We start from the raw sequence: 16332 nt of genomic DNA on the forward strand, positions 1-16332 counted from the left end.
ACTAATTTTCAAACACATTTTCCTTACAATATTACTAACCAATAGGTGATAAATGATGATGTACAGGTTATGGAATTCCTAACCGATATATACACATTCAAAGAATCAACCATAGATAAAGAAGAACATCATAGAAAGGGAAACATGTGAAATGAAATTGGAATGATGCTAAGGGAAATCACATACATAAAGGGTTAGTTTCACTTGACAGGTAATTTTATCTCCAATCAAATTTTTAGGAACCTACTAATCCTAAGATTCATAATCCCATATTGATGCATGACTTTCTCAATCTCGAGACTCAAAATGATACAAAGTTTGTAAACCTAGGTACATATTTTTCATAGTTAGAGAAGCATACTTGTATACATAAGAAAAAAAGACATTTTTTTGCATGGAAACACAGATATCTAAAAAAGTATGACACTCATATCATTCAACATGTCATACCGTTCAACGAGAGTGCCACAAATTAAAAATAAAAATAAAAAACACTAGCTAAGATACATCCCACACTATAACCGATAATATAGAAAGAGATGAAAAAATTAATAGGTGATAGAATAACATTGAAAGTTATACATTTAATATGGTTTTTGAACTTGATACAGTTGAGGAACAAGCTATGATAAATAAGAATCTATGTAGAATTTTAAAATCTCAATATAGAAATTGGTAAGGATAATTACTTTGTTCCTCACATGAAATAGATCTTCCATCAAGTCTCACGATAATGAATTATCTCTTTGTTGGATGAATTCCTAGTTTATAATAAAGTATTGGTAGTAAAAGAAAATGCTCAATACTAATCCTAAGATTCATAATCCCATATTGATGCATGACTTTCTCAATCTGGGGACTCAAAATGATAAAAAGTTTGTCAACCTAGGTACATATTTCTCATAGTTAGAGAAGCATACCAGTATCCATAAAAAAACATAGACATTTTTGTATGGACACACAGATATCTAAAAAAATATTACACTCATATCATTCAACATGTCATACTGTTCAATAAGAGTGCCAAGAATTAAGAAAAAAAGACCTAGCTCAGATACATCCCACACTAGAACCCATAATATACAAAGAGATGAAGAAATTAATCGGTGATAGAATAACATTGAAAGTTATACATTCAATATGGGTCTTTAACATGATACAGTTGAGGAAGAAATTATGATAAATAAGAATCTACGTAGAATTTAAAAACCTCAATAGAGAAATTCGTAAGGATAATTACCTTGTTCCTCATATGAAATAGATCTTCCATCAAGTCTCATGATAATAAATTATCTCTTTGTTGGATGAATTCCTAGTTTATTATAAAGTATTGGTCGTAAAAGAAAATGCTCATCAATACCACCTTTGGCATGATGTGGGGGAATTTCTAATATAAGAAGATACCTTTTGGGTTGATTAGTGCAAGCTATACCTTTAAACAAGCAATGGACATGGCCTTTAGGGAAATTTAAAGGCATAATGTTGTTGTTTACTTTCACAACATGACTATGTTCTCCAAATATAAGTCATATCATCCACATATTGAAGGGTATAAGAAAGATATGTAATATTACTAAATAAAAAGAATATATTTTCTATTGTAAATGAGAGAAACTTTTTACGGCATGTGATATCCAAACAAGCATCCCTTTCAACCCAAAAGGTTTGAAACAATATTCTTTGCTAGGAAAAATAAACATCCTCAGAATACTTGTTTTTTTTTCTTCCCAAATCATCAAATTTTTACAAAAATCATTGAAAAAGAATAATTCACTGAAATCAAAGATGCCCTAACAAATGTTAGGGCATTGTATAGTAAAATATTTGATAGGGAATTCTCACTTTATAACTTCTCTTGTGACTTCTCTCTAATAGTTGTACTCACTTAGAAAGATGAATTAGATGACCAATGAGATGAGATGCCAATATTTTTAGGTGTATAAGCTTACAAGATAGAAATTATCTTCACTTCTCTTTAGTAGTTGTACTCACTTAGAAAGATGACCAATGAGATGAGATGCCAATATTTTTATGAGATGAGTTGCCAATATTTTTATGTAGTTGTACTCACTTAGAAAGATGACCAATGAGATGAGATGCCAATGTTTTTATGAAATGAGTTGCCAATATTTTTATGTGTATAAGCTTACAAGATTAGAATTATCTAAATACTGCTAAATATGGGTATATAGTAAAGAAATTAGTTAAACAATTTTGACTTTATATTCTAAAGATCCATGTCAAAGTCCTCACTCCCCTAAGTGTAATAAAATCATTGTTCATGTAAAAGAAGAAATTAGATGAGCTCTCTTTAGGAATATGATTTAGAATTCAATCATTGAACAACATACCATACTAGGTTTACCTTACTAAGTTTAGCATTCCAATTTCTCTATTCTTTTGTAATGCTACACAATTTTCATCTATAAAATAAACTAAATTTAAATTAGACAAAGGAATTATGCTGAGACACTCTACTGATTATTACGGATGGATCCAAAATCAACAATCTAATATGTCTATTAAAATGAACTATAGCAGATTAGTAGAGAAATTGGCAGACTGCCCATGCCCCATCTAATGAAATATGGGAAGATATATGTATATAACTGAGCTAAAGCAACATGTTAAACTGAAACTAAGAACATTAAATAAACGAACATGAGGACAGAAGATTAAGGAGCATGAGCTTCGACAGGTACATGAATCTTCTGAGTATGTTAAGGAGCATGTGCTTCCCGATGTACATGAAACTTACGAGTCTTTGATTTGATTTAAATCCCATTTCCCTAAAACATTTAAAAAAAAATAATGTTTTTTATTATTATTTAAAACTACGATAAAATTCAAAGACAAAACTTTATCATCTTAAAAAAATAGTGTCCTTGGATTAGAGTCGGCAGATTAGTCTACGTCGATTGGGAATGGGTGCGGATTTTGTGAAACGCAAGTATTGGGATGCATATAAAAGCTTGACGCACGATTACAGTCTCACATTTAATGTGAAGTAAATCGGTCTTTGAGGATGGACGAGTTCACGATAGATTACGTGATTTCACAAGTTTGGGCATTGATTGGTCTCGTCACTCTCCTCCAAAACCTCTTGCCCGCACAGTTGTTGCAATGGCTGAAACGACGGTTTTTCTGTTTTCAGGAACGTTTCAATAACTATTACGAACTTAACATTCCAGAGTTTTGTGAGAGTCAAAACTACTCTCCAAATCGGGTGTACCAAGATGTTGATCTCTACATAGCGACCCTCGACTTTGTTGAGGACACCCGAAAAGTGGTTGTACATCGCGGGAGCGAATCCAGTGACATGGAATTTGATCCAGCTACGGAGGAGGTGATACAGGATTCCTTCAATGGAGCCACAATGCGGTGGTCTCGCCATGTTCAAATTATGGGTCAAAAGGATCCGTTCGAGAGGCGCTCGTTTTCTCTGGAAACAGCGAGGTCAAACGAGAGCTTGTTGTCGGCCTATTTTGATCATATTGAAAAAGCTGCAGCTGAATTGAAGAAAGAGATGAATGAAACAAACATCTATACCAATTATCAAAATGGATGTTGGAGGGATTGTCCGTTCAGGCATCCGTCCACTTTCACTTCTCTGGCCCTCGATCCCACGACCAAGAAGAAAATAATAGAGGATCTTGACGGCTTCAAGAAAGGAAAGGAGTTTCACAGCAGAGTCGGTCGTGCTTGGAAGCGCGGGTACCTTCTGTACGGCCCCCCTGGAACAGGAAAAACTAGTCTCGTGGCCGCCATAGCTAACTATATGAAGTACCATGTGTACGTCCTAGACCTCGCAAGGGTTACGGACAACTTCCAGCTTCGTAAGCTGTTCTTGATGAGTCAAGGCCAATCCATCATTGTCATTGAGGATATCGACTGCTCGCTAGACCTAACGGACAGGCTGTCACCTCTGGATCCCTATGAACAGTATAGCGAAAGCCGTGTAACTCTTTCGGGAGTTCTTAACTTCACGGATGGGCTGTTGTCCGGCTGTGATGAGGAACGAATTATCATCTTCACAACAAACAATAAGGATAGGCTTGACCCGGCATTGTTAAGATGTGGAAGGATGGACATGCACATATTCCTCTCTTTCTGTAGTTTCTCTCAATTCAAATCTCTAGCATTTAATTATTTGCAGGTTGAAGATCATCCACTTTTTTCTATTGTGGAGAAGAGCATGAGGGAGACTGGAGCCGAAATCACTCCTGCGGAAATCTCTGAAATTCTGATAAATCACTTGGACGACCCTGTAAAAGCCTTGAATGCAGTTATTTCCACACTCAATGATAGGGTGAACTCGACATTTGTAAAAGATAGTGAAGAAGAAATAACAGAGATCATCCAGGACGGGGTCAGACCACCTAAGAAGAAGAGCACGCAAACGAAGTTGAAAGGTTTAGGTTTTGTAAAATCCAGGTAACTAATGGACTGATGCACAGTGATGAATTATACCTACGCCCGGAATCTAAGGAAATGTGGAATTCCTAAACAGCAACAATATCAAAATCTATGTCTATACCACTTAATTCATAGTCAGCAACCACTTAATTCCTTATTATTGTTTCGAACATACAGATTTACGTTTAATTGAGAAAATTACCTATCTAAACCAGAAATGAGTACTTTTTTTCTGATAAATTAATAAAATAATTTAAATGGCAAAACTACTTCACATGATCACAATCACCCAACGAGCTTTCGAAATGCAAGTTGTAATATGATTATCACGTATATACAATTTTTGTGGTTGTCTGGCCTCCCGGATCTTGTGTGAGTGATCAATATTTATCTAGGTATTTCGTTTTTAAATTAGGTTACACTTTTTAGGCTTATTAATCGAATTATTATTCTATCTTTTATATTCTCTCCCTTTATTTTTCAGTTTAAAAAATTAATTAGTTGGATGTAATATTTTATTTATAAATCTATAATTTTTTAAATATGCAAATTATTAATGTTAAAAAAATATAACTTTCCCTTTTTATATAAAAGTTAATTTATATTTTTATTACGAAAGATATGATTGATTAAATTCAATTAATCAATTATAGATTTATTTCTTAAATGATGAAATTACTTATTAAAACCAGAATTAAATACCTTTTCTTATAAACTCTTTAAATTGATTAAATTAAAAAACTGCTTAACATGATCACAACCTTAAATTGAAGACACTTTTTGGCCGTCTGGCCTTTGGGATCTGTGCCGGTGATCAATATTCATCTAAGCTTTTCGTTTTGTAATTTTGTTAGGCCTTTTACCGTTATTAATCGTATTCGTATTCCATCTTCTATATTCTCTCCCTTTGGATTTGAATGTTTTATATAAACTATTTAGATGTATTATTTATTTTTTAATATATAATTTTTTAATATTTTTGAATATGAAAGATTATAATTTTTAATTTTATATTTCAAATTTAAATTAGATTAAAGATGAGAATCTAATCTTTTAGTTATAATTAATATATATACAAAATTATAAATTATATATATTTAATGACTTAACTACGAGGGGAAAAAATATATATATATATATATATATATATATATATATATATATATATAGCCTTGATTTATAATTTATTTTTAATCCACATATATATATATATGGATTAAAAATAAAATAAAAAGGAAGAATGGAAATAAAGGAGAATTAATAAATGTTATAGGGAGAAATAAGAAGAAAACCCTCAACCACAGTGATTTAACCTTTATGTTCAGATATCACTAACACCAATAAGATTGGTCTTTAACCAAGTTTTCTAGGACTCGAGGAACTAGTAACTCAACCCACAACCTTCCAACCCTCTAGAGCATTTTTCCAAGCTAGCTCCAGCGCACCTAGGCCCTAGGTGTTTTATGGAATTTTCACAATTGCATACAAAGGTTAATTCCCTATATCTATGGTCTGATCTAGAACAACATAAGACAAAAAATTGGAGTTATCCTTTGAGAAATTGGAAATTCGAAAGGTATTTACCTGGAACCTGAAGCAAGCCTTTCTTTCCTCCTTGCTTGTAAGCTCTAATTCTAGCCCCAAGTGCTATAATTAGAACCTTCACACACGACTAAAACAAGCAAAGAAACCACAATCCATGTAGCATAATCTAAAATCTCTCTTCAATGAATCAACATGGCATTAAAAGATATATGTGAAAACATAACACAATAAATATAGGAAAACAAGATAATTTTTGTATTGACAAATATAGGAGAAAGTTTACAACCATAAATAGAAGTAGACTTTGTACATGTATCCCCAAGTTGACTTGTCCTTCCTTATCACAATGCACATCTCAACATCAAACCTAATGCATGAATATGGTGACTCCTTTAGGCTCAAAAAAGCAATATGAGGGCATTATCAATATCCAAAATCCAACCCAAACCTTATGAGGGCACTATCAATCTCTAATATAGGACCATATAAGAATTCAAACTCTCTATCTATGGTAAATAGTTAAAACTAATTTGGATGCTTGTGGAAGAGGAAGCTTCACGGATATTTTTTCTTTTTACCAAATTTCTAGAATTAGTGCATTTTCCGAAGGGAGCAACATGTGCTGACTAGGCCTAGATCTTAGGTATGCAACATACATTAAGAACATGTGGCCAAGCATGCAAGGGGTGTTGGGTAAAAATAGTGTTGTTGAGCCAATTATCCCATAAACTCAGAGTTTTTGGAGAATTGATGCTTAGGGATTTGTGAAGGGATTACGACAAAGTGCTCATCGATGTTGATTGATCCAGTTTGCAGGCCTATTGAATTGATGTGACAAAGTGGCCTATAACAGATTGCCCCCTAAAGTAAAATGTCAGAAACAGTGGTTGAGGACTGTTGTTCTTTACCTTGTGACAAGTCTGGATCAAGAAAAATTAGTCAAGATCATAATCTATTACAATACATTTTTATCATGTGTTGGTATCATCCCAAGACCCTTTTTCCTTCCCAAAAACATATCATTTATCCATACATTTTCATCATATATCCCTCAAAATCCTTGAATATTGATTATTAATCGTTTTATAGTTATTAAATTGCATAGAAATTAATTTAGGGGTTTTATGTTCAAGAATTGGAAGTTTTTGATGACATGGTTACAGGAAGTACCCACATCCTGTAATGAGCTTATCGTTTGACATGTGTCGCAGCAGATGAGCTAGAACGAAAGGCATGGGTGAAAAGCAGAATGTCCAAGCTTGGACAAACACCTATCTCCCAGCCAAATCGAACCTCCTATGTATGCGGTCAACTCAAGTCAAAGCAGGGCACTCTGGCAGATAAAAGCAGCAACATCATCGTTCCCTTTTCATTTTAGTTTTTGTTCTTTTTGAAACACTTAGCATGGAAACATTTTGAAAAGGCTTATGTAATAAAAGCGGCAACAGCCGAATGTACATTCATTGTATCGATGACATGGCTGTGCGTACGCATATGTAAATACAGTCAGGTTAATGTTTGAAGGGTTAATCGTTGAATCGTTTTCTCAAAACAGAGTTTTAAGTTAATACAAAGACCTATTCACAGTCACGACGTGTGTATACCTCTTGCATTGATTTGATAGCTGATCGGTTATAGCCAGTGTACCCTTAGGACGCGGATGGGCCCTGCGTTCTTCGATTGGTATATTGTTCATTTGTTTTGTTACATTTCGGTTATCACATGTTCGCACAGTATTTATATTGGATTCGATTTATATAGCATATGGTTTGCATCACAGTTACGATTACATAGCTTTCGATTTACACAGCCTATGGTTTGCATAGCAGTTACATAGCTTTCGATTTCCATAGCCTTTGATTTTCATTGCATGTATATGGTGTGCGCTTATGAATGGTTTATGGTTATGTTGAATGGTCAGCACTAGGATCTGGAAGGGAGTCTTGTAAGGGATTCGATCCCTGTGTGACTTATAGAGACATTATCATAAACTCTGTTTTGTTTCACAGTTCATTTATGTTCTCTTTATATAGTTTGATAGTGTAAATATCTTTGCATGCTGTGTGTGTTTACCAAACAAGGGTTTTCTGGGTGATATCTCTGTAAGGAGGTTAAAATCATTGTTACAGTCATACACAGTACTTAGGTTCACGGTTTGATTTGATAGATGCATCTCATAACAAGCACTGTAATCAAGCATATCAGTAGGGTAATCTAGGTGTGTGAATGATAGGCTACATATTCCGGTCTTCCGTAAAGAAGCCTTGTAACCTACATCATAATCACTTGGCCAGAGATTCTTTATGTCTATATATTTTAGACCACACCTCTAAGCTTATACACCTCGGTCGATATTAAATATAGAGTCTATTCTAGTACCCTAGCTGGAACCACTACATTTTGGCGCCGTTGCCGGGGAGGCGTACGTAAAGGATTCAAACAAAAAGAAAAAAATTTCAATACACAAAAACAAACAAAAACACAGTTAGAAATCATGTTCATTTATGCCTAGACTTAGGGACAATCAAGGGAGATTTGTAAGAACCCCCCACCATCTCAAAACTAACCCATCATCATTAGGAGCAGACTCTCCAGGGAATACAACACCATCTGAGGAGGATATTCAAACATTGGCAGAAAGATTTTATTCAGGACAACACATTACTCTTGCTGAGAGGGAAACTCTATTTGCACATAAATCACAGCAGCAACCCTTTCCTAAATCTTCTACACAAGGGAAAAGTAGTACCAATATCAAGCAATCTTCCTTTCTCTCTTTTCCACCAAGAGACACCAAGAGACCAATTAGAATGGCTGAGGAGGGATCTGGATCAGTTCCCCATCAAGAGGAGGAGGAATCAACTTTTAAATTCCCTATACAAGAACCACAGGAGGATGAGGAGATCAAAATGAAAAATATACCCCCATCCGTGCTACCCAATTTCTATGGTATGGCTTCAGAGGATCCGGACTCATTCTTATTCGAGTTTGACATTGTATGTCGAACTTATGGCTATACGGATGATGCTCATAGACTCAGATTGTTTCCAGCCACATTAAAGGCAGCACCCTTGAAATGGTTTATGGGGCTAGGTGAGCATGCCATAGTAGATTGGGATGGCATGAGGAGAATGTTTCTGAGGAAATATCAGCCTTATTGCAGATCCAAAGACTCTAAAGATGACATCTTTAGAATGAGTCAGCAGGAGGATGAAACCTTAGAAGAATATCTAGAACGGTTTGTCTATAACTTGCAAAAATCTAAACACCGAACAATGCCTCCTGATCTAGTCCGCACAATATTCTTGAAAGGTATCCGGGAAGAATACATGGATGATCTCAACTTAATGGGCAAAGGTGACATCTCTGCCTTACCCTTTGAAGAAATAGCTGAACTGTGTGAAAAATATTCAAGAAGTAAAGCCAAAATGGGAAAGAGAACCTTGTCATCTAGGGTCACAAAAACTGCCTCTGCTAGTGTCACCCGGGCTGAAATTGGTAATCTTTTAGAAGAGTTCAAAACAGATTTGTTGAGCACTCTAGGAAACCAAATTGATACCTTAAAAGCCAAAAAGAAACAGGAGGAAGAAGACAATATCATGGCTATTTTCTGCCCCAAGTGTCGCAAGAAACATGCATTAAAAGACTGCCCTCTAGAGAATATCCAAGTATGTGCTTTCTATATTGAGCATCATGATATGTTTAACTGTCCTAAAGTTAAAATTTTGCAGAACTGTAACATGGCAGCCAGCACAGAGATGGAGAACGTGTACTACATGGGTGCAAAGCGACCATGGCAGCCAAGGCAAGCACCCCAAGGTATGTTTCCTAATCAAAATATGCAATTTCCTATGAATGATCAGATGTATGCACAAAACTCATGGAATATACCTATGCCATGGCAGCATGGAAACCAACAACAAAATCAATGGAGACCGTCTCAACAGTATTCCCAATCCTACCATCCATATCCTCAATCATACCCACCTTACTCACAGTCATATCAGCAGTACCAACAGCCATATCCATCACATTCACAGCCATATCAGCAGCACCCTCAGCAAGTTGTTTATCAGCCGCAACCTGCTCAACAAACACTGCCTGCTCCTCCACAAATAAATGTACCACAACTTCAATTTCCAACTAACCCACAACCTCCCAGACCCACACAAATACCTGCTCAAACTGTCCCAAATCCGAACAATAGAGCAGAGAGGCCAGCCTATAATGTAGAGGAAGGAACCTCCTACTCCACACTGCCTTTGCAAAACATTAATCTGAGGTCTGGTAGGGTGCTTCAAAAGGATTCTCCAATAACAGATCAGCAAGAAGAAAACTTAGAAAAAGAAAATGAAATGACAACTCAAACAAAACCAAGCAGTGAAACTAAGGACAAACAGATGCAATCACTGCACCCACCTTTTCCAGACCATTTGGTCCAAGTAAAACCACCACTGCCTCCACCACAATTTGATGTCTTGGATGAACTTAAAAATGTCTACATAAAAATCCCTTTGCTGCAAGCTATAAAGGACATTCCTATCTACACCAAAGCCATCAAAGACATGTGTCTCAAGAAACCTGCTAGAAAGAGGATTGATCCTCAGACCATTCATGTTTTAGGAAATTTAGCAGGCCTTATGACCAATACCATCTCCATGGAGAAGTATGTTGATCCGGGCATTCCAAAAGTGACCACCATCATTAACAACATACGGATTCCAAACACCTTGATAGATCTAGGAGCCGCAATCAATGTCATGACCCTTGAAACCATGAGAACACTCCAGCTTATGAATTTGCAACATACCACGATTGTTCTTGAACTAGCTGATAGGTCCAAAGTCATTCCTGAGGGGATTTTGGAAGATATCATTGTCTCACTGGACTCTTGGGAGTATCCAGTGGATTTCCTAGTCCTTCAACCCAAATCCAATCTAGGAGGACATCCTATCATTCTAGGTAGACCATGGTTAGCGACTGCTGATGCATTTATTGGATGCCAATCAGGTAACATGATTATCTCTAGAGGGACCGAAAGGAAACAACTCACCCTCTATCCATCGGCACAATCACCTGCAGTAACACATAACTTGTGGCTTGATGATAAATTTAATGACAAAGAGGAAGTACAATCTGTTTTTAGTATTGACCAGATCTATGATTTCCACAAAGACAATAATGATTTGGTAGAACTATTTCTTTCTCAACCTGATGTATCTGAAAATTTGAGAAATGAACAATATAATGTTGCAGATGTACTTCTGGCTCAAAACTTTCAAGAAACATGCACTATCCACTCCTTGCAATCTACATTTCATGACATCTTTCCAGTTCAATCCATCACCAATACACAGAGTCAAGTCATAGAGATCAGTCCAGGGAAAACTTTGAACATAGGCAACCACCTAGACTCATCTCAACAAGAGAAATTGATTAGACTCTTGACAAAGTACCAAAAAGACTTCGCTTGGGATTACACTGACATGCATGGGATTCACCCCGACACATGCACTCACCACATCTACACAGATAGCACCATTAAACCGGTAAGGAAACCACAAAGAAGAATGAACCCCATGCTCCAAGACATTGTCAGAGAGGAGTTGCAAAAACTTTTGAGAGTCAACTTTATATATCCTATTTCTGACAGTCAGTGGGTATCCCCATTGGTTATTGTGCCCAAGAAAAATGGCAAGTGGCGCATCTGTGTTGATTACAGACAGCTGAACAAAGCAACGCTCAAAGACTACTTCCCACTGCCATTCATTGATCAAGTGTTTCACACCCTAGCCGGAAAATCATCATTTTCCTTTCTTGACGGTTTCAGTGGCTACAACCAGATCCGGATTGCCTCTGAAGACCAGGACAAAACCACCTTCACCTGTCCTTGGGGCACCTATGCCTACAATGTTTTGCCATTTGGACTTTGTAACGCTCCAGCTACATTTCAGCGAGCTGTGTTAGCTATTTTTGCTGATTTGATTCATGATTGTGTTGAAGTGTATATGGATGATTTTTCAGTATATGGAAATTCTTTTGAACATGCATTAGAAAATCTAGAGAGAGTTTTGAAAAGGTGTATTGAAGCTAACCTGTCCCTCAGCAACGAAAAGTGCTTCATGATGTTAAATGAAGGGATAGTGTTGGGCCATTATATCTCTTTTCAAGGCATCCAGGTCGACCCAGCCAAGATCCAGATTATTGCGATTTGCCTATTCCACAGAATCAGAGAGAGGTAAGAAGTTTTCTTGGGTATGCTAGTTATTACCGCAGATTCATTGAACATTTTAGCAAGATAGCCTTACCTTTGTTTAAACTTCTAGCCAAAGATGTACTTTTCAATTGGACTGAGAACTCCCAACATGCATTTGAACAACTCAAAAACAAACTATCTACCGCACCAATCCTGAGAGGGCCTAATTGGAGTTTACCATTTCATATTTTTACCGATGCATCTGACACTGCAATAGGTGCATCCTTAGGCCAAAAAGAAGAATCTTGTACATATGCAATTTATTTCATTAGTAAAAATCCCACACCTGCCGAGCTAAACTATACAGTTACAGAAAAGGAAACACTTGCCATCATTTATGCTGTGAATAAATTCCGCCATTACATAACTGGTTATGAAGTCTTTGTACATACTGATCATTCTGCCATTCGACATCTCATGAATAAACCAATAACTAGTGGCAGAGTTACCAGATGGTTACTATTGTTACAGGAATTTAACATCACAGTGTTAGATAGACCAAGCAAAGAAAACCAGGTGGCAGATTTTCTGTCTAGACTGCAAAATCCAGGTGAGATTGTTCCTATTGAGGATTCTTTTCCGGATGAGCACTTATTTGCAATTTCCATAGTAACTCCTTGGTTTGCTGATTTAGCTAATTACTTGTCTACAGGTAGAACACCTCCACATTTCACTGCAAAGGAAAGGAAAAGACTGATCAAACAAAGTGCTAGATATTCATGGCTTAATGGCGATCTCTTTTACACTGGTTTTGATATGATCATTAGGAGATGTGTACGAAATGATGAGGTAATTGACATTTTAAAATCTTGCCATGATGAACCATGTGGTGGGAATTTTGCAGCGAAGCGGACAGCCTTCAAAGTTCTTACTCTTGGATACTACTGGCCATCCATTTTCAAGGATGCCAAGAAGTATGTAAAGAGTTGTGACAGCTGCCAAAGAATGGGTAGACCAACAGCTACCGATCAGATGCCCCTTCAGCCCCAAGTTCACTTAGAACCATTTGATAAGTGGGCTCTGGACTTCATAGGACCTATCAACCCAGCCTCTAATGGTAAGAAGTACATCCTAGTATGTACTGATTACGTCACAAAGTGGGCAGAAGCAAAAGCACTGGTAAGAGCAACCGAACACACAGTAGTCAATTTCCTTTTTGAGGAGATCTTTGTGAGGTATGGAGTGCCAAGAGAAATTGTCACTGATCAAGGTACTCAATTCATCTCAAAGCTCATGAAGGACATCACAGACAAGTACCAAATAAAGCATAGGAAAAGTACCCCCTACCATCCACAGGCCAATGGGCAGGTGGAATCAACCAACAAGACATTGGAGGGGATCATTACCAAAACTGTTGCAATGAACCGGAAAAACTGGGAAGAAAAGCTCAAAGAGGCACTTTGGGCTTACCGGATTACTTGGAAAGATACCACCGGATTTACACCATACCAATTGGTGTACAGTAAGGATGTCATGCTTCCTATTGAATTCCAAATTCACACTTTTAAATTAGCTGCATATTTACTAATTGATTTGGATCAAGCACAAAAAGAGAGAATCCAGCAGTTGAACCAGCTGGATGAGATGAGGCAGCAAGCAGAACAAACCACCATCCTCATGCAAAAGCACAGGAAGCAATGGCATGATTCACACATTAAGAAGAAGCACTTCAAGGAAGGTGACTGGGCTCTGCTTTTTGATTCAAAATTCAAGGATCATAAAGCTAAGTTCACCACCCATTGGATGGGCCCCTATGAAATTGTTCAGGCTTATGACAATGGTTCAGTAAAGCTCCAAACTATTGATGGCGAAGGTCATTCCTTCACAGTCAACGGTCATCGCCGAAAGCTGTACAACAAGCCCATCAGCAAGCAAGATTTTCTCCATACACTATCTCAGCACGAAGAGGTTGAGATACTGCAGCCCTCAGCTGCAGTATGACTGCCTTAGTTTCATTTCCTTTCAATTTCAAAATCAAAAAGAAAAATAAAAAGAAAAAAAAGAAAAATAATAAAAATAAATAAAATAAATAGAAGAAAAACTACAAAATAATAATGGGTTAGATGTGAAAACCAGTATCTGGCACAATCTAACCCCGAATTCCTACCTGAAAACCAATTTATTGGCGGGTATGAATTCTCTTTCTTTTGTTCATTGTTTCATTTCTCAGTTGAATCATGACTTGATGACAAGTCAAACTTTAAGTCGGGGAGAGAGGCATCTATTCTGTTACTTTTATCTCTCCCTTGTAAATTCTTCAGATTTCTTATTCTATATTTCACTGTAAATTTCCAACAGCAGCTTGTTACCAGCAGTAATTCCAGACTTTAACAAATAAGCTGTTCTATCATGATTTTATTTCAGAGGGACCTAGTTATAAATATTTTGCAGGGGGACCTGTTCTATTCAGACATCTATGCTACCAACACCAGTATTCCAACCAGCAGTAATGGGACCTGTTTAAAACATTCAGTTGGGACCTGTTTAAAAAAAAAAAAGTTTTTGACACCAAAGGCTACTTCAACAGACTTCCACCAAGCTTTTACAAGGATTTGGGCACCAACACTTCAGCAAATGGCAAGCTCAGTGAACCTGTAACAATACAAAGAGCTGCATGAACATCTTCAGTTTTCTCAAAGGACCTGTTACATTCAGTTTTCTCAAGGGACCTGTATAATCAAATTTTTCAAAGGGACCTGTTACAACTTCAAAAAATTTTCTCAAAAGACCTGTGCATTCAATCTCCCTCAGAGGACCTGTCAAAAAGAACAGTCAAAAAGGATTAGCAACTCAGCATGTCAAATGATCAACAAAGGAGTAATGTATTTCTGTTCTTAAACATTTAATTTCCTAGATTGGTTTTTAATGTAACTTTGGTGACTATAAGCTGTTGTAATTGATTTCAAGGACACCTATATACATCAATCTATCACCCTTATCCCACCAATTCTCATCATTCCCCTACATTAACCTATTCATATCCCTAAAACCCATTACCAACACATCCACCTTGTCATATACCCTACAGGCATACCAACATTCTCTATATGACCGAATACTAACTGAAAAGGGCATGTGGTGAGCTGTGTATTTTTAAATACAAAGGATGAGATAGATGTGGAAGCGGCCTATATATATATTTCACTCCATACAGTCAAATCATAATAAGCGGCCTATATATATTTTACTCCACACACAGCCGAATCATAACTTCGCCACCCAGCATTATAGCCCAGCACTATGGGTACGCTCTCAGCGTTCTTGTGGTAACATGCATGCAAGCGTACAGCACTCTGTTTTTTTAAATAAATGATTACATTGTGAAGTGAGTACAGGGTTATTTCACCATCCTTTCCACCCTCGATTCCCATAACTTCCAAGGTGAGAATCAGAAGCAAGGAGCGCGAGGAGATTATTATCATTTGGGTGGAGTTACAAAGTGAAAATCTGAAGCAAGGAGCGCCGAGGAGAGTATCACCGTTTGGGGTCGGTTTACACAGTGAAACCAGTGAGCGCCGAAAAGGGAAAGCATCACCATTCTATTTCTAACTCCCATCACAGTTATATCGACCGGCCAAGCACCATATTGAAGACTGAAGGAAGCGATATATACCAGGTAACCAACTCGACATTTCTGTGTTTAAATTTTAAAGAGTATAGACAGAGAAGGGTTAGAGGCACAACCCTCTGCCATCACCATAACTAATAGGGTCGAACCCAGTATATTCGACAGCTCACAATACCATGAGGATTGCATTGAGATTCTTAGAGAAACACAGTGGTTACCTTTTCTGGAAAAATTCCATGGGAGTAATGAGGAAATCACCAAGCAATTTTCCTTCACCTTTAATGGAGAAAAGGCCCTAATAGGCAACATCTCCTTCAGAATCTCAGAGGATACTATAGCTCAGGCAATTGGAATTAGTCCTGAAGGAGAGAAGTACTTTAAAACCAAACAATTTAAGGAGAAATCATGGACACAGTTCATGTCCAGATCTAGAGTTTCCTCAGTAAACTGGAAGAAGGGTGTTCCAAGAAGCTGGTTAGTTCATCCTTGGGATGAAATGGTTTACATTCTTCAAAAGTTCATAACCTATGAAGGTAGGTATAGTATT

At 36.9% G+C, this 16332-nt stretch overlaps 1 pseudogene; it reads left to right on the plus strand.

Annotated features, from left to right (window-relative positions):
• Positions 1-3025: 3025 nt before the first annotated feature.
• On the plus strand, positions 3026-4438 carry LOC149194571 (AAA-ATPase At3g50940 pseudogene; annotated as a pseudogene).
• Positions 4439-16332: the final 11894 nt, after the last annotated feature.

This window comes from Pinus tabuliformis, chromosome 2_2 (assembly GCF_031772625.1).
Source record: "Pinus tabuliformis cultivar Carrire ecotype Pingquan chromosome 2_2, CPIR1, whole genome shotgun sequence".
NCBI classification, from domain to species: Eukaryota; Viridiplantae; Streptophyta; class Pinopsida; order Pinales; family Pinaceae; genus Pinus; species Pinus tabuliformis.